Here is a 27,313-nt window from a genome sequence, read left to right as displayed (position 1 = left end):
TGCTGGGAGGCTGAGGCTGCTGGATTGCTTGAGGTCGGGAGTTCTGGGCTGTTGTTCTCTGTGCCGATCGGGTGTCCGCACTAAGATCAGTATCCGCATGGTGTTCTAAGAGGACTCTGGGCGCACCAGGTGTGCTAAGGAGGGGTGAACCGGCCCAGGTCGGGAACGGAGCAGGCCAAATCCCCTGTGCTCTACGCCAGTGGGATAGCACCTGTGAATAGAAACAGTAGTGCCGCCTGACCAATACAGCGAGACGCATCCTTTTCTCCACACCTTCAATCGCAGCAAACAAAATATTTTGCCGTTCGCCTCAATACAGACAAACCCGATGCCTCTCTGCCTGCCTCCACACTCACTCCCTCTGCTGCCCCTTTCATTCACTCTCACATCCAATGCCATCACCACATCAATCTACGCAAGTAAACCAAAACATGGACACACACCTTTGACCAACCAACTCTCCACCTGTCCTGCACGCTCACCCGCACCATTCTCCAATCCCCACTTTCCTCACTCTCCCCATTCTTTGCCTCCTCAATATCCACCTCACTTTTACTGCTCCCTGCTGCTTACGGCAGAAACTGCACTTTTAAAATCTTCAACTTGCACAATCATGTCAGCCACGGCCACAAGAGAGCGCGAACCTCTTCACCTCTTCCCGTTTGAGAAGGTCCCCCATGGTCGGCTTATGATGAAAGTGAGGAGGTGTGGGATAGAGGGAAAGTTGGCCGATTGGATAGGCAACTGGCTGTCTGACCGAAGACAGAGGGTGGTGGTCGATGGAAAATTTTCGGATTGGAGGCAGGTTGCTAGCGGTGTGCCGCAGGGATCAGTGCTTGGTCCTCTGCTCTTTGTGATTTTTATTAATGACTTAGAGGAGGGGGCTGAAGGGTGGATCAGTAAATTTGCTGATGACACCAAGATTGGTGGAGTAGTGGATGAGGTGGAGGGCTGTTGTAGGCTGCAAAGAGACATAGATAGGATGCAAAGCTGGGCTGAAAAATGGCAAATTGAGTTTAACCCTGATAAATGTGAGGTGATTCATTTTGGTAGGACAAATTTAAATGTGGATTACAGGGTCAAAGGTAGGGTTCTGAAGACTGTGGAGGAACAGAGAGATCTTGGGGTCCATATCCACAGATCTCTAAAGGTTGCCACTCAAGTGGATAGAGCTGTGAAGAAGGCCTATAGTGTGTTAGCTTTTATTAACAGGGGGTTGGAGTTTAAGAGCCGTGGGGTTATGCTGCAACTGTACAGGACCTTGGTGAGACCACATTTGGAATATTGTGTGCAGTTCTGGTCACCTCACTATAGGAAGGATGTGGAAGCGCTGGAAGGAGTGCAGAGGAGATTTACCAGGATGCTGCCTGGTTTGGAGGGTAGGTCATATGAGGAAAGGTTGAGGGAGCTCGGGCTATTCTCTCTGGAGCGGAGGAGGCTGAGGGGAGACTTAATAGAGGTGTATAAAATGATGAAGGGGATAGATAGAGTGAACGTTCAAAGACTATTTCCTCGGGTGGATGGAGCTATTACAAGGGGGCATAACTATAGGGTTCGTGGTGGGAGATACAGGACGGATATCAGAGGTAGGTTCTTTACGCAGAGAGTGGTTGGGGTGTGGAATGGACTGCCTGCAGTGATAGTGGAGTCAGACACTTTAGAAACATTTAAGCGGTTATTGGATAGGCACATGGAGCACACCAGGATGATAGGGAGTGGGATAGCTTGATCTTGGTTTCAGATAAAGCTCGGCACAACATCGTGGGCCGAAGGGCCTGTTCTGTGCTGTACTGTTCTATGTTCTATGTTCTATGTTCTATGTTCTTCCCCACATCTCATATCGCGCACATACTTCCCAGCACATCCAACAAGCATTCAAGCTGCCTCTCGGCTCTCATAACTCCTTCTCCTTTATTCATTCCCTCCTGACAATTTCTCCACTGTCAATGTCGAAAGTCTAGACGCTTGTGACTTAATCTAATGCTGTAAATGAGAGAGTGGGAGAGAAAGGAAGGGAGAGAGAGAAAGACAGCAAAATGTTCGTTGTAATTTCAATTTCAGCGTTGATCGCTAACCCACTTTGGCAATTCACCGACCTTCATTGTTCAATGTCCCCTCTACTGAGTCTATCCTAAGGAGGAGGAAACATGTCAAGGGGAGGCCGAGGCATCCACGGCTGACGATGGAAGTCAAGGGCAAGATAAAAGCAAAAGAAAAAGAATACAAAGTGGCGAGGATTAGTGGGAAGCTGGAGGATTGGGATTTTTTAAAAATGCGAGCAGAGGACAACTATAGAAGCAATAAGGGGGGGGGGGCGGGTGGAGGGGGGGGGGTGGGGGAGATGAAATATGATTGCAAGGTAGCCACTAATATAAAAGAAGATAGGAAGAGTTTTTTTCAATATATAATTGATAAGAGAGAGGCAAAAATAGACATTGGATCACGATACAATGTGGCTGGAGAAGTAACAATAGGAAACAAAGAAATGGCAGATGAACTGAGTCGTTACTTTGCATCAGTCCTCACGGTGGGAGACACCAGGGGGATGCCAGAGCTCCAGGAGAATCAGGGGGAACAGGTGACTGCAGTGGCCATCACTAAGGAGAAGGTTCTGGGGAAACTGAAATGTGTAAAGGTGGATAAATCACCTGGACTGGATGGACTACACGACAGGATTCTAAAAAGATAACTGAGGGAATTGTGGAGGCATTGGCAGTGATCTTTCAGGAATCACAGAGGACTGGAAAGTAGCGAATGTAACACCGCTGTTTAAGAAGGGACGGAGGCAGGAAATGTGAAATTAGAGGCCAGTGAGCCTGACTTCGGTCATTGGCAAGATTATAGAGTCAATTATGAAAGATGAGGTTGCAGAATACTTGGAAGTGCATGATAAAATAGGACTGAGTCAACATGGCTTGGTCAAGGGGTGGTCATGTCTGACAAATCTCTTAGCATTCTTTGAGGAGATGACAAGGAAGTTAGATAAAGGAGAACCAGTGGACGTGATGTATTTCGATTCCCAGAAGGCCTTTGGCAATGTGCCGCATAGGAGACTGTTCAATCTGTTAAGAGAACATGGTGTTAAGCTTAATATCCTGGCATGGATAGAGGATTGGCTGATTGGCAGGAGGCAGAGTGTGGGGATAAAGGGGTCCTTTTCAGGATGGCAGCCGGTGACTAGCGGTGTGCTCCAGGGTCGGTGCTGGGACCACAACTTTTCACAATATACATTAATGTTTCGGAAGAAGGAACTGAAGGCACTGTTGCTAAGTTTGCAGATGATACAAAGATATGCAGAGGGACAGGTAGTATTGAGGAAGCAGGGGGGCTGCAGAAGGACCTGAATAGGTTAGGAGAGTGGGCAAATAAGTGGCAGATGGAGTACAATGTGGAAAAGTGTGAGGTTATGCACTTTGGAAGGAGAAATGGAGGCACAGACTATTTTCTAACTGGGGAAAATCAGAAACACAAAGGGGCTTGGGAGTGCTCGTACTGAAGATTAACATGCAGATTCAGTCGGCAGTTAGGAAGGCAAATGCAATGCTTAGCATTCATGTCGAGAGGGCGAGAATACAATAGCAGGGATGTATTTCTGAGGCTGCATCAGGCTCTTGTCAAACCCCATTTGGATTATTGCGTACAATCATGTGCTGGTCGGCAGCTATAAAATCTACATTCCCTGACCGGGAATCGAACCCGGGCCGCGGCGGTGAAAGCGCCAAATCCTAACCACTAGACCACCAGGGAAGATACAAGCAAACATTTTAATCTGACCAATACATTGCTGCGTTTTTTCAATACTCGAGAAAGGTTTGGGGGAAAAAAAACCTCATGTTTTGATGGAACACGAATGACTCCTTCAGCCAACAGCAAATTACTGCAGATTCCGGAACTTAAAAGAAAAACTTAAAATGCTGGAAAATCTCAACAGGCATGACGGAATCTCTGGAGAGAGAATAGAGCCAACATTTCAAATCTGTATGGTCAGTCATCAAAGCTGAAGACAGTAAAAGAGGACGAGATTGATACTTTAAGTGTGGGAGATGCGGGGGTGGGGCGTGGGGGATGGGGGGGTGGGGTGGGGGGGGGGTGTGTGAGAGTGGGAGCCGTGGGTAAGAGTTGACAAAGTTGTGATAGAAAAACAAAAGAAACGGAATGTAAATTGTGGCGGCAAAAGCAAAATACTGCGGATGCTGGAATCTGACACAAAAACAGACAATGCTGGAACATCTCCGTAGGTCTGGTAGCATCTATGGAGAGAGAAAAGAGCCAAAGTTTCGAATCTGGATGACGCTTCGCCAGAGGTCTGTGGATCCTCAGTAAATGAGGATATTGAAGTTTCAGATAGAGATATTTTTGGAACCTAAGGGAATGAAGGGCCATCATGATAGGGTTAGAAATTGGTGTTGAGTCCTGGGATTCGTCATAATCTCCTTAAATTGTGGAGGAGACTCCGTGGGACATGTGAGCCTATCCCACTCCATTAATTCTGGTCCCTGCAGCACCATATCTGACAGCGATCACTTCCGCTAAAAGCGTTGGTGAGTGTTCTGAGGCATTGAATTCGGGGCAATAGCATTTGTGGGGGAAAGTGGCCAAATGCCACAAATTTCAGGTGTTCAGTTGATTTGCTTTAAGCGTCATGAACACTTTTTCTCGAACATGTTATTACGAAACTTTAATACAGTGGGAAGTATCATTATTCATTTTGACAGGAGGAACACGCAGAGGCAATGTAATATCAATTGCTGTGGGCAAAAGATGGGCCTCTGGAGCCAGTCTTGTTGTTCTCCAGTAAACCGGATCTGCTTGCCCGGAGGCCATCTCCGTGTTTATACAGTACGGTGATTATCACAGGAGCCAGGTTAATTCTGTAAATATCTGGTCAGAATGATGGGAAGCATACATGACAGGATTTGAACTTCAGTTATAAAATTCAAGTCCATCACCTTAATTCCTGGGCCGGGAATAAAGTCTCACTGTTTGTAATCATGTTGTTTATATCATGATGTGGAGATGCCGGCTTTGGACTGGGTGGGTACAGCAAGAATTCTCACAACACCAGGTTAAAGTCAAACAGGCTTATTTGGAACTACGAGCTTTCGGAGCGCTGCTCCTTCATCAGGTTGTTTAACTCGGCAGTCAGAAATTCAGCTTGTGTGTACTCTCGAAAGGAGTCACTTGCACACACGCTGCGTTACCCCAGCAACTTTTTAAAGTTGGTAATGTCTCTGCTCGTTGTTCATGACGAAAACGACACCAGACGCACTCATGGGATTTGATCTGAGCTGTTGGACTGCAGCTGCAAGGACCAAAACTCAAATCCATTTTGGCAGCGGTGGGATTCGAACCCACGCCCCCATAGAGACTGGAGCCTTAATCCAGCGCCTTAGACCGCTCGGCCACACTACCACATTTTAAGCCATCGCAATCATGCTATTTAATGATAATGTTACTGAAATTCATTACAAGCAATGGAGGTGGGAAAGGCCATCAGGAAGATTGAGCCTGCTCCTTCCCTGAATCAGGTAAGCCTGAACTGCGCAACAAACAGAAATCATCTCACGTCAGAAACACAATGAGCTGCAGTGAAGGGCCGGCATCATTTAAACTGACCTTCAGCTCGTCTCTTCCCAATTTCCTGCCAGAAATGACAAGAGAACCTCCTGGTGAATTTGCTCAGGGTCTGCACTTCAGGGCACGAGGCGAGATTACATTCCATATCCTCATCCAGGAAATAACTCACAGTTTTCACAGTTTGGATGAGAGCAATAAATCTTCAATTCCAGACCAGTAATCTAAACAGCAGGGAAAGAGTCAAACTCTAACCACCAGGCCAGCAGCTTACAGCGTGTTTTAGAATTTAATTTATCCACGCTGCTTTTGTTACTTTAATTTTCACGCCACTTCCGCCACAAACAGCTTTCTCCTGCAAAATGGCGCCTTCTGTTTCAACACCAGTGATGTGTTCAGCCAATGACAACATATAACAAACACTCCAGTGCAATTATCACTTTCGCTTCCGACGGTTCGAAACCGGACAGAAATATTTCCAAATGCTTTTCAATGCAGAGGAAAACGTTTCATAATTCAGTGTCAATATAAACGGTAAAATCTGGCTCACGACCAGACAGATTTTACCTTGCAACAACATCGCAATCGTTAGTACAAAGAACAATACAGCACAGGAACAGGCCCTTCGGCCCTCCAAGCCTGCGCCGCTCATGTGCCCAACTAGACCATTCGTTTGTGTCCCTCTGGTCCCAGTCTGTTCATGTTTGCACCCTATCACTGTCCTCCTCTTTCTGTGTTTGTTCTTGAACTGTGGCACATGTGAAATTTCCAGCTCTGATATAAACTTGCAAACCTCACTCGGCTGATTCTAGTAGACCTGCTTTCGATCAGAGAGTAAATCAGATCATTATTAATGGTTTGCTGAGAGCAAATAGTCCTCTTTTCCAAATCGGGAATTGAAACCAGACATCACAGGGAGAGTGCTGAACACAAGCCACTGGACTACCACGGAAACCGGTGAACTGTCTTTTTCAAACTGACTTCACACATGTCCCTTTGCTCATTATTTTCCTCTCAGATCTTTTTTCACTTGTGACACGTTTCCTCTTCAAAATGTCATGTTTGGATGGAACATTATTGCCTCCTTCAGCCAATGACAACACGGATTCAGTTCTCTGGGTCATGGGATTGACAGTGAGGTGAAATGGTCCCACAAAATGCTAAAGTTTAGAAGGATGAAGAGGGGATCAGATAGAGATATATAAAATTCTAAATGGATTGATAAAGAAAAGGTAGACCAAAAGCTTCTTCTTATGGGGCAATCAAGAACAAGAGGTCACGTGTATAGTTTGAGAGCCCGTTGATTTAAAACTGAGATGGGGAAGAACTACTTCTCGCAAAGGGCGGTGAATTGGTGGAACTCGCTGCCCCATAGCACGGTGGAGCCTGAATCATTGAATGATTTCAAGAAGGGATAGAAATGTTTCTGATATAGAAAAACGCATCAAAGGGGTATAGAGAACAGGTGGGGAGGTAGATTTCAGATCAAAGAGAGATCAACAATGATCTGATTGAATGGCGGAACAGGACCAAAGGGCTGAATTTGCCTGCATCGGCTCCCAATTCCTAAGTTCCTATGTTTCTTTGCGTAACGATCAATTTTCAAGCCCACCAACCTCATCACTGTGGTTCTGTTGAAATATATGCACAGTACATCCTCTGGTTCCCCTTCACCCACATTGCATGTGAGTCGTGCAAGTAACGTTGTAATCGTCTCATCCTGTGGTGTAATCATTCTGTGATTCTCTGTTTCCCTCATTCATTTTCTCCAGGCTTCCACCCTACCAGATGTTGTTATGTTTCCTCCCTGCTGGATTTCATTTGTTTTGAACTCCCAACATCTCTAAACATTCCCAATGTTAATGAAAGGTCATGGAGGTGAATATTTATCTTTGTTTCCCTATGCACAGACGCTGTCTGACTTCCTGAGTTTTTCCAACGTTGCCACATTTCAGTGCAGATGTCTGATCCGCTTTTAGATGGCAATAGAATATATATTTAGTTGATGCACTTTTGTACCGATAGCTTGTTGGTCGAGGGGTGTTCTCACTTTGGGTGTTAAAATCCCCAAGCTTGCAGGAGGTCCCGGGTTCAAATCCTGAACAAGCCCTTGTTTTGTAATGGGTAAGACGTGGATTTTGTTAGTTTCATTCCCGTGACATGGCGGAATTGGCTCACATGGGATATGATTTGAGAACCTGAGCACACACTGCAATGCTGCTGTGAGCACGACACACTCACAGAGAATCCAGGCATTTTCAAAAGGTGACAATCCTTGCGGACATTCACTTAACCAGATTGAAACGTCTGAAAATGGGGTGACAGTTTGACTTCGGACATACTGTGACGCTGTTTCCCCCACCTGTTTTGAGTATTTAGATCAAAAATGTTCAGGTGAAAGATGTAGGAGGAGTTTGCAATGTTTGGAAGGAGGTGAAGCTAAGAAGTGGAAGATGTAAATGAAGTTATTGATGATAGAGAGGAATGCCTTCTTACCTCAAGCATTCTGTAGGTTGATTAATTGTAAACATTGTAATCAAAACAAGCTGAGACACCAGATGGCAAAGCCATATTTGTCTCCACGCATTTTAGAATATTAAGTGCCAGTTCTGATATGTGTCCCTCGCGGTCAGTTGGTGGAGTATGACACTCTTAATCTCAGGGTCGTGGGTTCGAGCCCCACGCTGTGTTTGCTGCTTTCGTTGGTGAAGTCTTGGCAGTGTCACCGTTCAAACGGAGTCTTTCTCTATCCTGCTTTGCTTTGTTAGTCACAAGTAAGGCTAACTTTGCAATTTATGATGAAATTCACCGACCCGCCACACTCCAGCGCCCACTCGGGTCAGTGCACCTAACCAGCACATCTTTCCGACTGTGGGAGAAAACCCATGCAGCCACGGGAAGAACGTGCATACTTCACACAGATAGTAACCCAAACAGGAATCTAACTCGGGTCCCTGTGAGGCAGCAGTGCAAACCACCGTCCCACCGTGCCGCCCCACTAATCTCACCGTCACTGCTTTCTGAATTAAAGCTATCCCTGCTTCCCGGGCAGTCGAAGAGTTTAGTCCTTAATTCAGAGTGCAAATTTCTTCTCATTTTGCGCAAGATTTAAATCAAGATCTGGAAGATTGTGTCAGTGGGAACAATAATCATCCTCATTGTCATTCAATCACTCCAGCCTTACATCCTATCACAAGATCATAAATAGGGTTCTCGCCCTCTATTCTCCCTCACTCTGTATTTGCTCGTAAACTATTAAACCTCTAACTTCTTCCAGTTTGGATAAAACGTCAGCGACCCGAACCATTCATTCTGTTTCCCTCACCACAGACGCTGTTTGACCTGCTGTTTCCAATATTTTCTGTTTTGAGGTGGGGTTTGCAGTACCTTCAGTGTCTTTTTTTCTCGTTCAATGTGGAGTAGTTTTCTTTGACTGAACTTGACCTGTTTACATCGTCAAAGGGCTGAGGTTTTAAATAATAAGATACAAGGATCTGTCACCCTGTTTGACATGAAATGAAACATGAAGAGGATTAATCATTTCAAAAGATGTTACGAATTCAGTATATATTTTGTTGGGGATCCACCTACTTGTACCATTCACTCACTCATCTGTCCCAATTTAAACAAGAGGTGGGACGGCGAGAGTCCAAACTGCGAAGCGTTACGACATGGAAATGATAGCACTCTGACCTATGACACTCGGCCTTTCTCCCAAAACACACACACACACACTTGCTCAATAATTGCCAATCTCCAGTCGAATTGTTGTTGTTGTGTGATACCAACTGCTCATTTCTTTCAACAGATGATTTAAAGAGCAGCGAAAGATGAAAAAAAAACATTGCTGATGCAGGCATCTTTCGCCAGAGACTCAGCAATGTACAAGTTGCAGTTGTTGCAGAGAATGACTCTCTTGGCGTCATTGCATCAGCCCCAGAGAACGATTGCTCAAGAATACAAAGCGCTGAGAGTCGGGGAAGCGACAGTGGGCTTTGTGTCCAGTTAGAGGTGTAATTCACTCTGTTATCTGTCCCAATTTAAACAAAAGTTAGGAGGCGAGAGGCCAGAGTGTGAACCGTCACCCATTGAATCAACAGCACTCTGATGGAAGACTTTTATCCCAAAACACACACACACCAACGCCCTCTTTCTCTCTCACACACACACACACATAGACAAAGACACACAGGCACACAGACACACACACACACACACGCACGTAAACACTTGCTCAATAATTGCCAGACTCCAGTCGAATTGTTATTGTGTGACACCAACTGTTTCTTTTTTTCAACAGAGGAGTTAAAGAGCAGCGAAAAGATGAAAAACACTGATGTTGCAGGCACCTGGCGCCAGAGGCTCAGCAATGTGCATTGTAATAGCAGTGGAACGTGCTGACAAATTGTCCTCTCGATTCGTACTTCGTGAGAAATTTAAACAAAATGCCCTTCAGCAAATCAACCATCAGCATTTGCAAATTAAAGCCGAGTTTTGAACTCGGATTGCTGGATTCAGGGTCCAGAGTGCTCACCATTACACCACGGACCGCAACACACGGCTACAGGCTGAAAATGGTCGTTCAATACCTCTGCCAATTTGAACAGCAGAGTGAAATATCAGCCCCAATGCACAATCCCATCAAAAACCCACAGCAATTCATATTTACTTTACCCTTGCTGGTTCCTCCTGAAAAAAATGAGTAAGCTATCTTCAATAAGCTATCTTCAACTGCATTAAATTTCACTGTAGCTCACCACGTTCGAGGAATGTTGGCATCGAAGTGTTATAAACCTGAGTGTGGTAAAAATTCTGAACAACATCAGCTTGTCACAGCTCTGCTTTGGTCATACTGGAAGCTAGTGTGAAAATATGAACAATTCCATATCTTAACAGACTGGAAGGAGTGGGTGACTGTGTTTAATTGGCACTATGCACATTCCTGTAATCCGTGACTGCGAGAATCAGGAAAATTACATCCTGCTGGTCTCGTGGCTAGTGTTCGGTGCTTTCGGGGTCACAGGCTGGCTTCGATGCACTAAGACTTAATGTTTTTGATAAACATACTGTAATACTTCCTGGTCCAAAGCCGCTCTGCCAGAAACGGTGGAGTGAGGTTTGTAGTTTTGCTTCCGAGTTGGAAATGTCACATGGACAAAAGGTCAAAAAGAAACACAGATAGTGAAGGACAGAGATAGGATGGAAAGCGCTGACGATGGAGATGGTGACACTAGGTAAAATCTGGTTGATAATGGGTCAGAATTAACCGTTTGCATTGGCACAAATGTCACTCATTTCTGGATAAAAATATCGGGCTAAATGATAAGAAAACTTCTCGCTGAATGAAGCACAAAACTATTTGACTTCGACTGATTGCAAGCAGTTTTCATTCAGAAAGAAGTAACTGTGGGATTAACAAAGCGGGATGGAGAAAGTCTCAGTTTGAGCGGTGAAATTGCCGGAGGAATGGAGAGCTGGAGTTCACCCATAAAAGCAGCAAAGTATAAAATATTGGGAACCACCCAATGTTGCCCTTGTCCATCATTCCTTGTGTCAGTTAACCCATCGTGTTATGCTCTCTATCACAGACCTCCCCTTTTAATCTCTTTACTGAGTGATTCCCATTTTAAATGCCACAAGACCTCAACCGTTCAATCAATGTTTCGTGAAAAGCAAGAATAAATCTGAATCATTTGAAATTAACCCATTTCGGAATGTTTTTGCTCGGTCTTGACCCGGGGACCGGTGCGCATGTGAGGCAAACATGGTAACGACTGCACTACAGAAACTTTGCGATGGATGACTTGAAGCAGACCCGGTTTACTTGTGGAGCAACTAAACTCGTTCCACAAGCCCGTCAGTTGCTCACTTTACATTCTCTCTGCCGGTTTCTCTAATCAAAATGAATGATGACACATTCTGCTGCATTCAATTTTAATAATCACATGTTTGATCAAAGTTCGTAACGTTTCAAGTAATTTAAGTGAAAATCTGACATTGGGAGAATTTGATCACACGCCTCCACAAATGTCGCTATCCTAAATTTAGTGCCTTAAACTTCCTATCAACGACACCAACAGAAGTCATTGCTGTCGGAACTAGTATTGGCAGTGAACAGAATCATTGGAGTTGGATTAGATCACATGTCCCATTGAGTCTCCTCCGCCATTACAATCAACCCGAGTTCAACAACGGCCTCATTTCAGAATCAATTCAATTAAACTTGATTCCACCCAGACAGGGAGAGAATAGGAGGAACAAAAACAGAAGAGGGAAATGGATAGTTAGACTGAGAGAGGGAAGGACTGAGGCAGATCTATCGACAGAAAGATCACTGTCATGTCGCGTCTCTTCCTGTTTCTGTCGCTGCCCCACATCCAGCTCCCTCTGGCTATCCAGCTCCCAGGGTCAATTAGCTGCTTGATAAAGACACAGACAGTTGGTGAACCCGAGCTTTAACTGGAAAGCAGGGAAAGCGAATGTATGCCACACGGCATTAAGAGGAGATGGAGTTTAGAGATGACTGTACAAAGAGACACAGATATCTCATCTTCCTGATCCAGTTACTGATTACATTAGAGTTACTGATTGCAGGAATGTACACAGTGCGAATTATCCACTGTCACGCTCTCCTTCCAGCCTTGAGCACGGAGTTAAGTTTAGAAGTGTTTGTATCTTGCTACAGTAATTCAGGGTTTTGTTGAGGCCACATTTGGAATAGTGTACGCAGTTTGGATCCCCGCATTTTAGACAGAATAAAAGCAAAATCTGATGATGCTGGAATCTGAATCAAAAACTGAAAATGCTGGAAAATCTCAACAGCTTTCACGAGAAAGAATAGGTACCATTGAAAAGCTGAGGCATTATTTTTTCCTGATCCAGGAATCTAAAACACGGGAGCACAATCTCAGGATAAGGCGCTGATGATTTAGGAGTGCGATGAGGAGAATTTGCTTCACTCAAAGCCTCGTGAATCTTCGGAATTCTCCAGCCAGAGGGTTCTGATGCTCCATCCTTGAACATATTTCACTCTGGGTTAGACAGATTTATGATCTATCCAAGAATGAATGGAAGCAGGGATATGGAATTGGAACAAATGCTCAGCCAAAAGTCCATGTTTCGATTGTAATTTTTAAGTTTAATGGAATAATGGAAGCATGTATATAATTTTGTATGTAATATGTGTAAAGTCAATCGTCATTGAATAATGTTGGTAACACCAGATAACAGTACAGCCGGTCACAATTGAGAACTATTTTTATTGACGCCCACAAACTCATTGCCAACACGCAACTGTTTGCCTGTGAATGCTGATGGTGAGAAAATAGCAACATTCCGCTTCTGGGTGGTATCGAACCACCAACCTCCACAGTTAACAGTCGACGGCGCTGACCAATTGCGCCACAGAGACTGCAGCAGCAGCTGTTACATGTATTCTAAACTAGTGTGTCAATGACCACAATTCTATTTCTGCAAAGCCTGTTCCAGAACTGCAGCATGACCGCACTGTTTACAATTCTATACAAGTCTCTTTAGTTCCGTTGATCCCGCAGCACTGCAGTAGTGTGTTGGTTATTCCCTTTCTCCTATGAACGTGCAGGTAAAATGAATCCATGTCTCTTATCACAGGGAGGAATTCAACAGGAGGGAATGGAACTGAAAACCAGACCCCCAGCGAACCAATGCTTTCCACTCAATCATCAATAACACCATTCTCACCTGCACCTCCTTCCAAATATTTTGATCCATTTCCCTCACGATTTGTTCCAAGAGTTAATATTGCCCTTGGTTTCTCCTAATTTTGATATAAGATTCACGTCAATATACAACACAAATGGAATTGCAAACCTGAGGGCGAACCATGGGAAACAAGTCACTGCGTAACACAAATCCCATGGTGCTCATTTCCCGATTCACAACACTCAGTTTTTCAACCAAATGGAGGAATTTATCACTGAAAAGTTTTGGAAAGTTCGTGTGAATTTTGTTTGCGAATCACTCGTGTGTTGTGTAAATGCTTCTCGAAGGTTTAGTGAGCCGGACATGATATATCTGCGTTTTGCTGAGCTTGTGTTCGGTTTATGGGGAGGTTTGAACGGAAATAGACCTTGTGTCCCAGGGATGGGCAGTAACCCGCTGATTGAAGCTGCAATCGCCGCTTTCTGCTGGCGATTGGAGACTGCGGGATAAAATCCTGCTGCTTCTCCCTGTCTCACTCACTGTGGAGCCGGGAAAAAAAATCAGCGATGGATTTGTTTCCCTGTCTGAAATGTGGCCTCGAATAACTGTTATTCACGGAGGTAACGCTGCGGTAACCTTTAATAATCTGACACAAACGATTCAAACGCACTGCTCCAGTGGCGCAATCGGTTAGCGCGCGGTACTTATACAGCAGTGCAGGCAGCGGGCTATGCCGAGGTTGTGAGTTCGAGCCTCACCTAGAGCAGTCGTTTTAGGTGAGACGATCGTCCAGTGGTGTGATCCCTCGACCAGCTAATATTCTTGGGACGGCCAGGGCAGCCAGTGGAGTTTGAATACAATAAATAAGATTGGAATAAAAATCCACTGATGGCCATCAAACAACATCCATTGTTGCTAAAAATCATGATTCACTCATGTCCGTCGTGGAAGGAAATCTGCAGTTGTTCGATGGTCTGGCCGACACATGACTCCAGAGCCACAGCAAAGTGGTTGCCCCTCAACTGGGGATGGGCAATAAATGCTGATCAGCGGTGCTTCTGTTCAACGAACGAAAGGAAGATCCGGAATGTGCAGGTTTGAGAGAAGCTTTCTGAACCGTCAGAGCTGGAAACGGGGGTCAGTGAAAAGTATTGCGTTTGTGTGTGCACAGATGGATGGGGAAATGTAACATGCAGTGTAAAATACTCTGTTGAGTTAATTTTCAACAATAAATTCTCACTCTGAGTTTAAACCAACGTACAGGTGCATCTGCATTCGCGCCTTTCTGCTGTCAGCGGGTGATTGGAGACTGCGGGTTAAAATCCTGCTGCTTGTCCCTGTCTCCAATGTGGAGCCGGAGAAGAGAGAATCATTGTTGGGTTTGTTTCCCCATCTGAAACGTGGCTTCGCCTTTAATAATCACAAACAAATCAAAAGCAATCAGCCGGACTGTGCAGGTTTGAGGGAAGCTTTCTGACCATTCAGAGTTGGAAAGGAGAGTCTGCGAAAAATGTTCTGTCGGGTTTGAAGCGGAACTGTGAAGGGGAAGGGGAAGTGTAACACAGTATAAAATACAGTATTCAGTTAATATCCAGCAATAAACGTGAATTATTGCTCATTTCCTCACTCTGAGGTTAAAAGTATACTTCCGCCCGCTTTCCAACAGGGAATCTTTGGTTCGGTGAATGTGTAATCAGTACATGACAGAAACGATGCGTTCCCTCCACCCTGGGAGCCTTGGATGAAACTGTACCAGAGGTCATCATTGCAGATGTCGGAGCAGCTTTCTCGAAGTTCAACCCACTGAAAGCGACTGGCCCGGATGGGGTACCCGGACGTGAACTCAGATCCTGCGTGGATCAGCAGGCGGGGGTATTCGCAGACATCTTCAACCTCTCTTTACTTCTGCTTCAAGAAGACAACCATCATCCCACTACCAAAGAAAATCCAAGCAGCGTGCCTGAATGAATACTGTCTGGTGGCTCTGACATCCATCATTATGAAGTACTTCGAAGGTTAGTCATAGCACGAATCAATTCCAGCCGCCAGGGCTGCCTGGGTCCACTACAGTTCGTCTACCGCCGCAACAGGTCCACAGCAGACACCATCTCCCTGGCCCTGCACTCAACCCTGGCACACCGAGATGACAAAGACGCCTATGTCAGACTCCTATTTATTGACTACAGCTCAGCCTTATTCCGACGAAACGCATCTCCAAACTCCATGGCCTGGACCTCGGCTCCTCCCTCTGCGACTGGATCCTGAACTTCCGAACCCACAGGACACTATCAGTAAGGATAGACAACAACACCTCCTCCACGGTCATCCTCAACACTAGTGCCCCACAAGGTTGTGTTCTCAGCCCCCTACTACAGTCCTGATATATCCATGACTGTGTGGCCAAATTCCCCTCCAATTCGATTTTCAAGTTTGCTGGCGACACCACCGCAGTGGGTCTGATCTCAGATAATGAGGAGACAGAGTACAAGAATGAGATAGAGAAGCTGGTGAAATTGGCCCGGCGACAATAATTTCTCCCTCAATGTCAACAAAACGAATGAGATTGTCCTCGACCTCAGGAAGCGAAGAGGAGAAATTGCCCCTGTCTACATCAACGGAGACGAAGTAGAAAGGGTCGAGAGCTTCAGGTTTTTAGGTGTCCAGATCACTAACAACCTGTCCTGGTCGCCCCATGCTGACACTATAGTTAAGAAAGCCAACCAACGCCTCTACTTTCTCAGAAGACTAAGGAAATTTGGCATGTCAGCTACGACTCTCACCTACGTTTGCAGATGCACCATAGAAAGCATTCTTTCTGGTTGTATCACATTTTGGTATGGCTCCTGCTCTGTCCTGGACCGCAAGGAACTACAAAGGGTCGTGAACGTAGCTCAGATCATCACGCAAACTTGCCTCCCATCCATTGGCTCTTCCCGCTGCCTCGGCAAAGCAGCCAGTATAATTAAGAACCAACGCAAGGTTCTAAATTGCAATCAGACTGCACGGTTTGATATCGTAGGCCGGTCACATTGGTCATGAGCAGAGTTTCTATAGTGTGAGGCTTATCATATAGGATAGACTGTCCGATTCGAAACAGGGTCGAACATGATCGAAATTTACTGCTTGAAAGTTCCCAGATTGTATTTCGTTGTTGAATATGAACGGAATATGGATCCAACAAAATATTTTTTTTTCCAATTATTGGAAAGAAAATGCGCTCAGTAAAATCGCCACAGTCATATTTCTGTTTTCACTCTCTCACTCACGGTGCAGTTGATGTCGGTCAGATGGATGAGCCATGGTAAATGTGTGAGGATAAGTGGGTTAGAATGGCGACAAGTGTCTCGGTCAGGCACTCTGGACCTACATTCTCTGGGTCAGGTGCCAGCCATTTATGACTGAGGTAAGGAGACATTTCTTCTCCCAAACGCTTGTGTATCTTTAGAATTCTGCAGCTGCCCAGAGGTACGTGGATCCTCAGTCGCTGAGGATATTGAAGGTTGAGTTGGAGTGATTTTGGAATCTAAGGGAATGAAGACCTTATTGGTATAAGCTGGGAAATTGGGGTTGAGGTTGCGGATCTGCCTTGTTTCTGTCGTGGAGGAGGCTCAATGGGACATGTAATCCAGTTTTCTTTCATTGATTCTGTTCACTGTCAATATCAGTTCCGGTACCAATGGATTCTGCTGGCAGCATTGAAGTCTCAGGTCCTGAATTCAGGGTAGTAGCGTTAGTTAAAGCGCGTGATCGAAGCCCATCACTGCTAAATGTTCAATTAATTAACTTCATGGAGTAAATTTGATTTGTTATTGTCACATGCATTAGCATACAGCGGAAAGTATTTTTCTTGCGCGCTACACAGCCAAAGCATATCATTCATCGAGAAGGAAACGAGAGAGTGCAGAACGTACTGTTACAGTCATAGTTTGGGTGTAGAGAAAGATCAATTTAATGCAAGGTAGGTCGTGCATGTTATCACACGAATTCTACGCAGTAGATTGTATCGTTAAACATTTTAACAGGAGGTACCAGCAGACACAATGCAAATATAAATTGCTATCGGTAATTGACGTGTTTGTGGAGCCAGTTTCCTTACATCATTGCATCGCAGCGTTTCTGTAGTGTGGTACTTATCACGGTCGCCGTACACATGCAAATTTCCTGGTTCAATCCTGAGCAGAAATGTATTAAACAGGAATAGAAAATGGTGGAAAATCTCAGCAGGATTGACAACCTCTGTGAGGAAACAAACGTTTCAAATCTGGATGACCCATCAGATTTCCTGATTCGACACATTGGCTCTGTTCTCTCTTCACAGATGCTGCCAGACGTGCTGAGATTTTCAAGTACTTTTTTTTGTGTTTCAGGTTCCAGCATGAGCAGTATTTCACCTTTACAGAAACATTTCCAAATGTTTTCAATTTCAGAGTAATTCAGCTTTCAGAAATAATCACGCATTTGCCACGAAATATTAACTGACCTGCCGAGTATTTCCAACATTTTCTGATGGTAACGCCATGAATCAACCTGTGAAAAGAACAAAACGGATGTTCTGTGATATAAAGCAAGGGAGGATGTAAACATAAACTGCCGGGGACAATTGACGGGATTGTGCAAATGGGTTTATTTTGTTTCTCCAGGGAGCTCAAACTGGCACAATGATCACTCCTGTTATCGATCAGGAAGTAATTTCAGCCCCTCCTAAATCATGTGCTGGTCGGCAGCTATAAAATCTACATTCCCTGACCGGGAATCGAACCCGGGCCGTGGCGGTGAAAGCGCCAAATCCTAACCACGAGACCGCCAGGGAAGATGGGAGCAAATTCTTTCATCTGACTGGTACATTGTAGCGTTTTTCAAATACTCAAGAAAGGATTGTCGGAAAAAGAACCCTCATGTTTCGGTAGAACACCAATGATTCCTTCAGCCAACAGCAAATTACTGCAGATGCTGGAACTTAAAAGAAAAACTTAAAATGCTGTAAAATCTCAACAGGCATGACGGCATCTCTGGAGAGAGAATAGAGCCAACATTTCAAATCTGTATGGTCAGTCATCAAAGATGAAGACAGTAAAGGAGGACGAGATTTACACTTTAAGTGTGGGAGATACGGGGGGTGAGGGTGGGAGCCGTGCGTAAGAGTTGACAAAGTTGTGATAGACAAAAAAAAACGGAATGTAAATGGTGGCGGTAAAAGCAAAATACTGCGGATGCTGGAATCTGAAACAAAAACAGACAATGCTGGAACATCTCAACAGGTCTTCTGACTCCGCAGTCAGAAATTCAGCCTGTGTATGCTCTCGAAAGGAGCCACTTGCACACACGCTGCTTTACCCCAGCAACCTTTTCAGTTGGTCATATGTCTGCTCGTTGTTCCTGACAGAAACGACATACACTCCTGTATTCAAACTGGGCTGTTCGGCCAAATCCATGCGAGCAGCAGTGGAATTCGAACCCACGCCTCCGTAGAGACTGGAGCCTTAATCCAGCGCCTTAGACCGCTCGGCCGCGCTACCACGTTGCAACGCATCGCGATCATGTTATTTAATGATAATGTTACCGAAATTCATTAAACGCAATGGACCTTGGAAAGGCCATCAGGAGGAAGGAGCCTGCTCCTTCACTGATTCCGGTAAGTCTGAAATGCGAAACAAACAGAAATCATCTCACGTCAGAGACACAATGAGCTGCAGTGAAGGGCCGGCATCATTTAAACTGTCCTTAAGCTCGTTGCTTCCCAATTTCCTGCCAGAAATGACAACGGAACCTCCTGTTGAATTTGCACAGAGTCTGCACTTAAGGATCATATTATGTTTTATATCTTCATCCAGGCAATAAATCACATTTGTTTTCAGAGTTTGGATGGTGGCAATAAATCTTCAATTCCTGACCAGTAATCTAAACAGCAGCGAAAAAGTCAAACTCTAACCACCAGCTCACAGCGTGTTTTAGAATTTAAATTATCCACGCTGCTTTTGTTTTCACGCCAGACCAGTTTCGCCACAAACAGCTTTCTCCTGCAAAATGGCAACTTGTGGTTCAACACCAGTGATGTGCTCAGCCAATGATAACATACAACGGACACTCCACTGCATTTATCACTTTTGCTTCCGACTGTTCGGAACCGGACAGAAATATTTCCAAATGCTTTTCAATGCAGGGTGAGGGAACAGTTTCATAATTCAGTGTCACTGTAAACAGTAAAATCTGACCCATTACCAGACAGATTTTACCTTGCAAAAACGTCTCAACCGTTCGTAGTTTGCTGCCTTACACTTTCCTTCTCTTTCTGTGTTTGTTCTTGAACTGTTGCACATGTGAAATTTCCAGCTCTGATATAAACTTGCAAACCTCACTCGGCTGATTCTAGTAGACCTGTATTCGATCGGAGAGTAAATCAGATCATTATTGATGGTTTGCTGAGAGCAAGTAGTCTTATTTTCCTCAGCGGGAATTGAAACAAGTTATCCCTGGGGGAGTGTTGAACACAAACACTGAACTATCAGGGAAACTGGTGAACTGTGTTTTTTAAACTGACTTAACTTATGTCCCTTGCTTATTATTTCTATCTCAGATCTTTTTCACTTGTGACATGTTTCTCCTTCAAAATGTTCTGTTTGGATAGAACATAAATGCCTCCTTCAGCTGATGACAACACGGATTGAATTCGTTGGGACATGGAATTGAGGGTGAGGTGAAATAATCCCACAAGCTGCTGAAGTTTAGAAGGATGAAGGAGAATCTGATCGAGGTATATAAAACTCTAAATGGATTGATAGAGCAAAGGTAGACGAAACGTTTCTTCCTATGGGGCAATGTCGAACAAGAGATCACGTCTATAGTTTGAGAGCCGGTACATTGAACACTGAGATGAAGGGGAACTACTGCTCGCAGAGGGTGGTGAATTGGTGGAACTCGCTGCTCCATAGCGCGGTCGAATCTGAATCGTTCAATGATTTCAAGAAAGGATAGATTTAGTTCTGGTAAAGAAAAATGCATTAAAGGATATGGAGAACAGGTGGAGAGGTGGATTTCAGATCAAGGAGAGGTCAACAATGATCTGATTGAATGGTGGAGCAGGACCAAAGGGCTGAATTTGCCGACATCTGCTCCCAATTCCCATGTTCCTATGATTCGATGTGTAACGTTCAATTTTCAAGCCCACCAACCTCATCACTGCAGTTCTGTTGAAGTATATGTACAGTACGTCCTCTGCTTCCCCTACACCCACAACACATGTGAGTCGTGCAAGTAACGTTGTAATCGTCTCATTCTGTGGTGTAATCATTCTGTCATTCTCTGTTTCCCTCATTTATTTTCTCCTGGCTTCCACGCTACCAGATGTTGTTATGATTCCTCCCTGCTCGATTTCACTTTTTAAAACTTTTTCTATTTCTAAACATTCCCAATGTTAATGAAAGGTCATGGAGGTGAAGGTTTAACTTTGTTTCCATCTGCACACACGCCGGTTAACTTCCTGAGTTTTTCCAACCTCAACACATTTCAGTGCAGATGTCGGATCCGCTTTTACATGGCAGTGAAAATACATTTGCTTGACATGTTATTTGAGAGATGGCTTGATGGACTAGGGGTGTGATTCTCGCTTCAGATGTTAAAATCCGCAAACGTGCGAGCGGTCCCGGGTTCAAATTGTGGGCAAGCCTTTGTTCCGAAATGGACAAGTAGCGGATTCTGTTTGTTTATTTCCCGTGATATGTTGGAATTGGTTCACATGGGGTAGGACTTGATAACCCGAGCACTGACTGCAAGGCTTCTGTTTTCGCCTCTCCCTGGAGATCACATGGTCTGGAATGGGGGGGTGGGGGTAAGTTAATAGGTTGTAATGAACAAAGCATCGTAGCTGTGAGGGACAGCTCGGTGGATAGGATATTGGTATGTAGATAGGCTGGAAAATTGGGTGGGGATCCTGGATTCAGGATTCAATCCTGGACTGGGGAGCGGCGCGGGCTTGGAGGGCCGAAGGGCCTGTTCCTGTGCTGTATTGTTCTTTGTTCTTTGTTCTTTGTTCTTGTTAGCACAGCACACTCACAGAGAATCTAGACATTTTCAAAAAGTGACAATTTTTGCGGACATTCACTTAATTCTTATTCACCCAATCAGAGCATTCCATGCTTGTGGGTTCAGAGAGTTGTTGTTTGTATATTGGGTTGTGGGTGTCTGCCTCACTCTCTGTCCCTCTCTGTTGCTGAAAACCTGTCTCAGACTCTTTCACTCTTTCAGTCTCTCTGTCTGTGCATCGATCACTGTTCCCCCTTTTGCACTTTGCTCCCTCTATTCTCTACGTTTAACAAAGGTTCACTGGATTTAATCCTATAATGAGGCAGTTGTTCTGGGAGGAGTGATGCAGTGGGATGAGACTGTTCTCTCGTTAGATTAGAAAATTGAGAGGTGAGCTGATTGAAACGACTGAAAATGGGGCGACAGTTTGACTTCGGACATGCTGAGACGCCGTTTACCCACCTGGTTTGAGTGTCAAGCAATTTACTGTGAAATTCCCCGAGTCACCACACTCCAGCGCCTTTTCGGGTCAGTGCACCTAACCAGCACCTCTTTCAGACTGTGGGAGGAAACCCACGCATTCACGGGGAGAACTTGCAAACTCCACACGGGCAGTGACTCAAGCCGGGAATCACAACGACACGGGTCAGTGTCGCTGTGATGAAGCAGTGCGAACCAGCGTGCCACCCTGCTGCCCTATTAATCTCACGGTTCCTGCTTTCTGAGTTAACCCTATCTCTGCTTCCCCGGCATTCGAAGAGTTTGTGCTTAATTCAGCGGGAAGTTTTCTTCTCATTTTGCGTGAGATTTGAACGAGGATCCGGGAGATTGTGTCTGTGGTAACAACAATCATCCGCAATGTCATTCAATCACTCCAGCCTTACATCTTATCACAAGGTCCTAAATAGAGTTCTCTCCCTGTATTTGCCGTAACTTCAGTGTATTTTTTTCTAATTCCATTTAGATTAGTTTTCTTTAACTGAACTTTGCCTCCTTACGTAGTTAAAGGGTAGATGTTTTAATTAATAATAAGATACAACAATGTGTCACCCTGTTTGACATGAAATAATACAAAATGAGGATTAATCATTTCAAAATACGTTCTTAATTCAATATATATTTTGGAGGGGGTCTACCTCGGGGTGCCATTCACTCACTCATCTGTCCTAATTTAAACAAGAGGTGGGATGACGAGAGTCCAGATTGCGAAGAGTCACACCATGGAAACGACAGCACTCTGACCTTTGACATTCGGCCTTTCTCCCAAAAGACATACACACACACGCACACGCACACAGATACACACACACGCTTGCTCAATAATTGCCAGTCTCCAGTCGAATGGTTGTTGGTGTGTAACACCAAATGTTCCTTTCTTTCAACAGAGGAGTTAACGAGTAGTGAAAGATTTAAAAAAAACACATTGTTGATGCAGGCACCTGTCGCCAGTGGCTCAGCAATGTGCAGTGTAATAGAAGTTGAACTGGCTGACAAATTGTCACCCCAATTCCTGCTTTGTGAGGAATTTAAACAAAAGGTCCTTCAACAAATCCATCCTCAACAATGGCAAAGAAGAGCAAGGATCCGCCTAAATTTAAATTCGGTTCGCTGGATTCATATGCTCACCATTAGACCAGAGATCCTACAACAGAGCAGCCAGCTGCTATTTGCAGCGATGTTGGGTTTGTTGAAGGGCATTTCATTTTAAATTCGCAGAAAGTGGAAATCTAAACACTGAGGGAAATTTCATCAAATTCCACCGCAGTCACATTGCAGATGATGCAGCGAATGACTCTCCTGGCGTCATTGCATCAGCCCCAGAGGGCAATTGCTCATGAATACACAGCGCTGAAAGGCAGGGAAGCCATAGTGGGCAAGGGGTCCACCTACATGTGGCATTCAGTCACTCATCTGTCCCAATTTAATCAAGAAGTCGGAGCGAGAGGCCAGAGTGCGTTACACCTTAGAATCGGCAGCACTCTGATCGAAGACAGGAGACTTTTCTACCACAACGCAGACACACACCGCCACACGCACACACACGCGCGCGCGTGCGCACTTACGCACGCACACACATGCCGAACTCCAGTCAATTTATTGTTCTCCGACACCAACTGCTTCCCTCTTTCAACTGAGGAGTTAAAGAGTAGCGAAAATATGAAAAGCATTGACGTTGCAGGCATCTGGTGCCAGAGGTTCAGCAATGTGCATTGTGATAGTCGTTGAACTGGCTCGTAAATTGTCTTCTCGGTTCGTCCTTTTTAACAAATTTAAACAAAATGCCCTTCAGTATATCAATCATCTGTACTTGCAAAAGGCTTCTCGGCCTTTTGGCTAAGATCAAGTGTAGTTTGGATTGGATGCTGCACTTGGTTGAGGTCATTAGGTTACATTGAAGATTCATATGTTTCATATGAAGCAATTTTTAAAAGCGGTATCTCGGCCTTTTGGCTAAGATGCAAAAGAGATCAAGTCTTGGAGGAGGTATTGCTTTCCCTCCTCCAATCAGCTTGGCTCATGTAGATCGGGCCCAGGACAGGGTAAATGGTCGCTTGCCCTGTCTTGCCAGCCTGGATCGGAAATGTCTCAACTTGTTGAGACTCTGAATTGGACTTGATTTGATTGAATTAGAAAAGTATATTTAAAAAAAAATATATATAAAAAAATCTGTACTTGCAAAAGGCTTCTCGGCCTTTTGGCTAAGATCAAGTTTAGTATGGATCGGATGTTGCGTTTGGTGGAGGTCATTAGGTTACATTTAAGCTTCATTTGAAGCAATTTTTAAAAGCGGCATCTCGGCCTTTTGGCTAAGATGCAAATGAGATCAAGCCTTGAAGGAGGTGAGTCTGCACCTACTCCAATCAGCTTGGCTCATGTCGATCAGGCGCAAGACAAGAGTGAAGGCCCTGTCTTGTCAGCTTGGATCGGAAATTTCTCAACTTGTTGAGACCATGAATTGGACTTGATTTGATAGAATTGAAAAAGTATTTTTTAACAATCTGCATTTGCAAATTGAAGCAAGGTCCCGCCGAGATTTGAACTCGGATCGCTGGATTCAAAGTCCAGAGTGCTCACCATTACACCACGGAACCCACCACACGACAACGAGCTGCAAATGGTCGCTCAATATTTGTGCCAATTTGGACAGCCGGGAGCAATATCAGTCCCATTGCACAAGCCCGTCAATTACCCACAGCAATTCATATTTACATTACCCTTGTTGGTTCCTCCTGAAAAAAAATGAGTAAGCTGTCTTCAAATGCATTAAATTTCATGTAGCTCACCACGTGCAAAGAGCAATGCTGGTATCGAACTGTTATAAACCTGACTGTGGTAAAACATTCTGGTAAAAATGGATGGATGGATGGATGGATTAAATGTTCTGGTAAAAATGATTTGCATTAACTTCAGCGTCTTTTTTTCTCGTTCAATTTGGATTAGTTTTCTTTGACTGAACTTTATCTCCTTACGTAGTTAAAGGGTTGAGATTTTTTTTAAAATTAGATACACGGATGTGTCACCCTGTTTGACATGAAATGAAATAAAATGAGGATTAATCATTTCAAAAGATGTTACCAATTGAATATATATTTTGCAGGGGGTCCACCTACGGGTGCCATTCACTCACTCATCTGTCCCAATATAAGCCTGAGTTGGGACGGCGAAAGTTCAGATTGCTAAGCATGACACCATGGAAACGGTCGCACTCTGACGTACGACACGAGGACTTTCTCGCAAAACACACACGCACACACACACACACATACACACTCTTGCTCAATAATTGCCAGTCTCCAGTCGAATGGTTACTTACTGCCGAGGAATGGAGAGCTGGAGTTCATCCAGGAAAGCAGCAAAGTTTATAAATAACGAGAACCAACCAATGTTGACCTGGTCCATCATTCCTTGTGTCAGTCAATCCATTCTGTTATGCTCTCCATCACAAACCTTCCCTTTTAATCTAATTATTGAGTGATTCCCGTCTTCAATGCCGCAGGAACTCATAAGCTTAATTAATGTTTCGTGAGAAACGAGATAGTTCTGAAATTTGAATCAATTTGAAATAAAACCGGTTGGAAACGCTCCTGGCTGGTCTCGAAAGGTGGATTTTCAGCATGTGAAGCAAACGTGCTAACCACGACACTACAGAAACAGTTCATGTGCATGGAGTAGTTTCGGCTTACTGCTGGAGCAACCACGCTCATTCGACAAGCCGGTCAGTTGCTCACTTTACATTCTGTCTGCTGGTTCCTCTAATCAAAATGAATGATGATGCATTCTACTGCATTCAATTTTAGGAATCACATCTTTGACCAAAGATATTCACAACGTTTATAGTAATATAAGTGAAAATCTGACCGTGGAGGGATTTGATCCACTCCTCTACAAATATCGCTATCCTAAATTTAGTGCCTTCGACCAAAAGATAAAACGCTGGAAAATCTTAGCAGGTCTGGCAGCATCTGTAAGGAGAGAAAAGAGCTGATGTTTCGATTCCAGATGACCCTTTGTCAAAGGTAAAATGCATACAAAATGGGAGATATTTATGCTGCAGGGGGATGGAAATGAAGGATGAGTCATAGCTATAGAAACCAGGGGTAAATACTGCTAATAGCTATCCACAGAGAGAATAAAGGGTGTAGATGGCTAAATGGCAGAGAAGCTGCAAGCTGTATCAGATGAAAATGTTGGGGGGGGGGGGGCGGCTGTGGTGGCGGGGTGATCGGTGGGATGGGACAGAGGTAGAATGTTGAAAAGGGGAAGTGGTGGTGGGGGGGGGGAGAAGATAAGGGGAGGGGATGAAGTAGGGGGACAGTAGGAAGAAAAAATGAAGAAAGACAATAAAGAAATAAAAGTTAGAGAACAGTAAAAAATTAAATAAAATAGAGTGAAAACATAGGGGGACGAGATGGGGTAGAGCAAATCATCTGAAGTTGTTGAATTCGATGTTGTGCCCGGAAAGCTGTAAAGTGCCTTGCCAGAAGATGAGATGCTGTTCCTCCACTTTGCGTTGAGCTTCACTGGAATATTGTACCAAGCTAAGGATAGACATGTGGGCATGAGAGCAGGATCGCATGTTAAAGTGGAAAGCAACCAGAAAGTCAGGATACTGATTGCGCACATGACGAAAGTGCTCAGCAAAGCAATCACCCAGTCTACTCTTGTTCTCTCTGATATAGAGGAGACCACATTTGGAGCGGCAAATGCAATGCACCAAATTGAAAAACGTGCAAGTGAAACGCTGCTTAACCTGGAATGTATGTTTTGGACTTCGGATGGTGAGCAAAGAATAGGTAAAAGGACAGATGTGACACCTTCTGCGATTGCAATGGAAGGTGATGGGGGAGGAGTGGACCAGGTTATCCCAGAGGGAACGGTCTCTGCGGAATGTTGACAGAAGGAGTGAAGGGCAGATGTGTTTGGTGGTGGCATCATCATACACATCATTCGACGGTCTTAACAAAAAACTTTTTCCTGTTTCTAGCTGATGTAAAGAAACACAAGCTATCCCATGCGCTGCCATTTGAAGACACTCGACATCTGTCTCCAGCAATACTGTCTTACTCTCTCTCAACGCTGTCCCTGTTCCCATTTTCATTTCATCCTCTGTATCATTCAACATATTAACAAAAAAACTTTTCCTGTTTCTTGCAGATGTAAAGGAACACAAGCTTCATTCGATGCACCTTAGTGTCTTAGACTTCCCATCAATGACACCAGCAGAAGTCATTGCTATCAAACCGATATTGGCAGTGAACAGAATCAATGGAGTTGGATTAGATCACACTGGATTAGATCGCCATTTAAAATCAGGGCGGATCCCCAGCTCAACAACCGCCTCATTTCAGGAATCAACTCAATTTCTCTTTTGGTCCACCCAGACAGGAAGAGCATAGAAGGAACAAAAACAAAAGAGGGGAATGAATAGCTGGACGGAGAGAGGGAAGGACTGAGGCAGAACTACAGAGGGAAAGAAAGACAGAGCCAGAGTGGGATTGATACTCAAAGAAACAGATACACTTCACTATTCCATATGTTT

General features: G+C 44.5%; 5 non-coding genes and 1 pseudogene across 5 annotated transcripts; 2 read left to right on the top strand and 4 right to left on the bottom strand.

The window, feature by feature from the left end:
- Nucleotides 1-3,675: 3,675 nt before the first annotated feature.
- trnae-uuc (transfer RNA glutamic acid (anticodon UUC)) lies at nt 3,676-3,747 on the bottom strand. The gene has a single exon. It is a non-coding gene; the product is annotated as a tRNA-Glu (tRNA).
- A 1,583-nt stretch (nt 3,748-5,330) lies between these two features.
- On the bottom strand, nt 5,331-5,412 carry trnal-aag (transfer RNA leucine (anticodon AAG)). Its single transcript has one exon. It is a non-coding gene; the product is annotated as a tRNA-Leu (tRNA).
- Nucleotides 5,413-13,925: 8,513 nt separating this feature from the next.
- trnai-uau (transfer RNA isoleucine (anticodon UAU)) lies at nt 13,926-14,020 on the top strand. The gene is made up of 2 exons: nt 13,926-13,963; nt 13,985-14,020. It is a non-coding gene; the product is annotated as a tRNA-Ile (tRNA).
- A 3,972-nt stretch (nt 14,021-17,992) lies between these two features.
- Nucleotides 17,993-18,064, bottom strand: trnae-uuc (transfer RNA glutamic acid (anticodon UUC)). The gene has a single exon. It is a non-coding gene; the product is annotated as a tRNA-Glu (tRNA).
- Nucleotides 18,065-23,587: 5,523 nt separating this feature from the next.
- LOC144481077 (U2 spliceosomal RNA) lies at nt 23,588-23,791 on the top strand (annotated as a pseudogene).
- A 502-nt stretch (nt 23,792-24,293) lies between these two features.
- trnaq-uug (transfer RNA glutamine (anticodon UUG)) lies at nt 24,294-24,365 on the bottom strand. Its single transcript has one exon. It is a non-coding gene; the product is annotated as a tRNA-Gln (tRNA).
- Between the last annotated feature and the right edge of the window lie 2,948 nt (nt 24,366-27,313).

Source organism: Mustelus asterias, chromosome 30, assembly GCF_964213995.1.
Source record: "Mustelus asterias chromosome 30, sMusAst1.hap1.1, whole genome shotgun sequence".
Lineage (NCBI taxonomy): Eukaryota > Metazoa > Chordata > Chondrichthyes > Carcharhiniformes > Triakidae > Mustelus > Mustelus asterias.
Note: the sequence above shows the minus strand (reverse complement) of the source record. Positions and strands in the feature narration are given on the sequence as shown.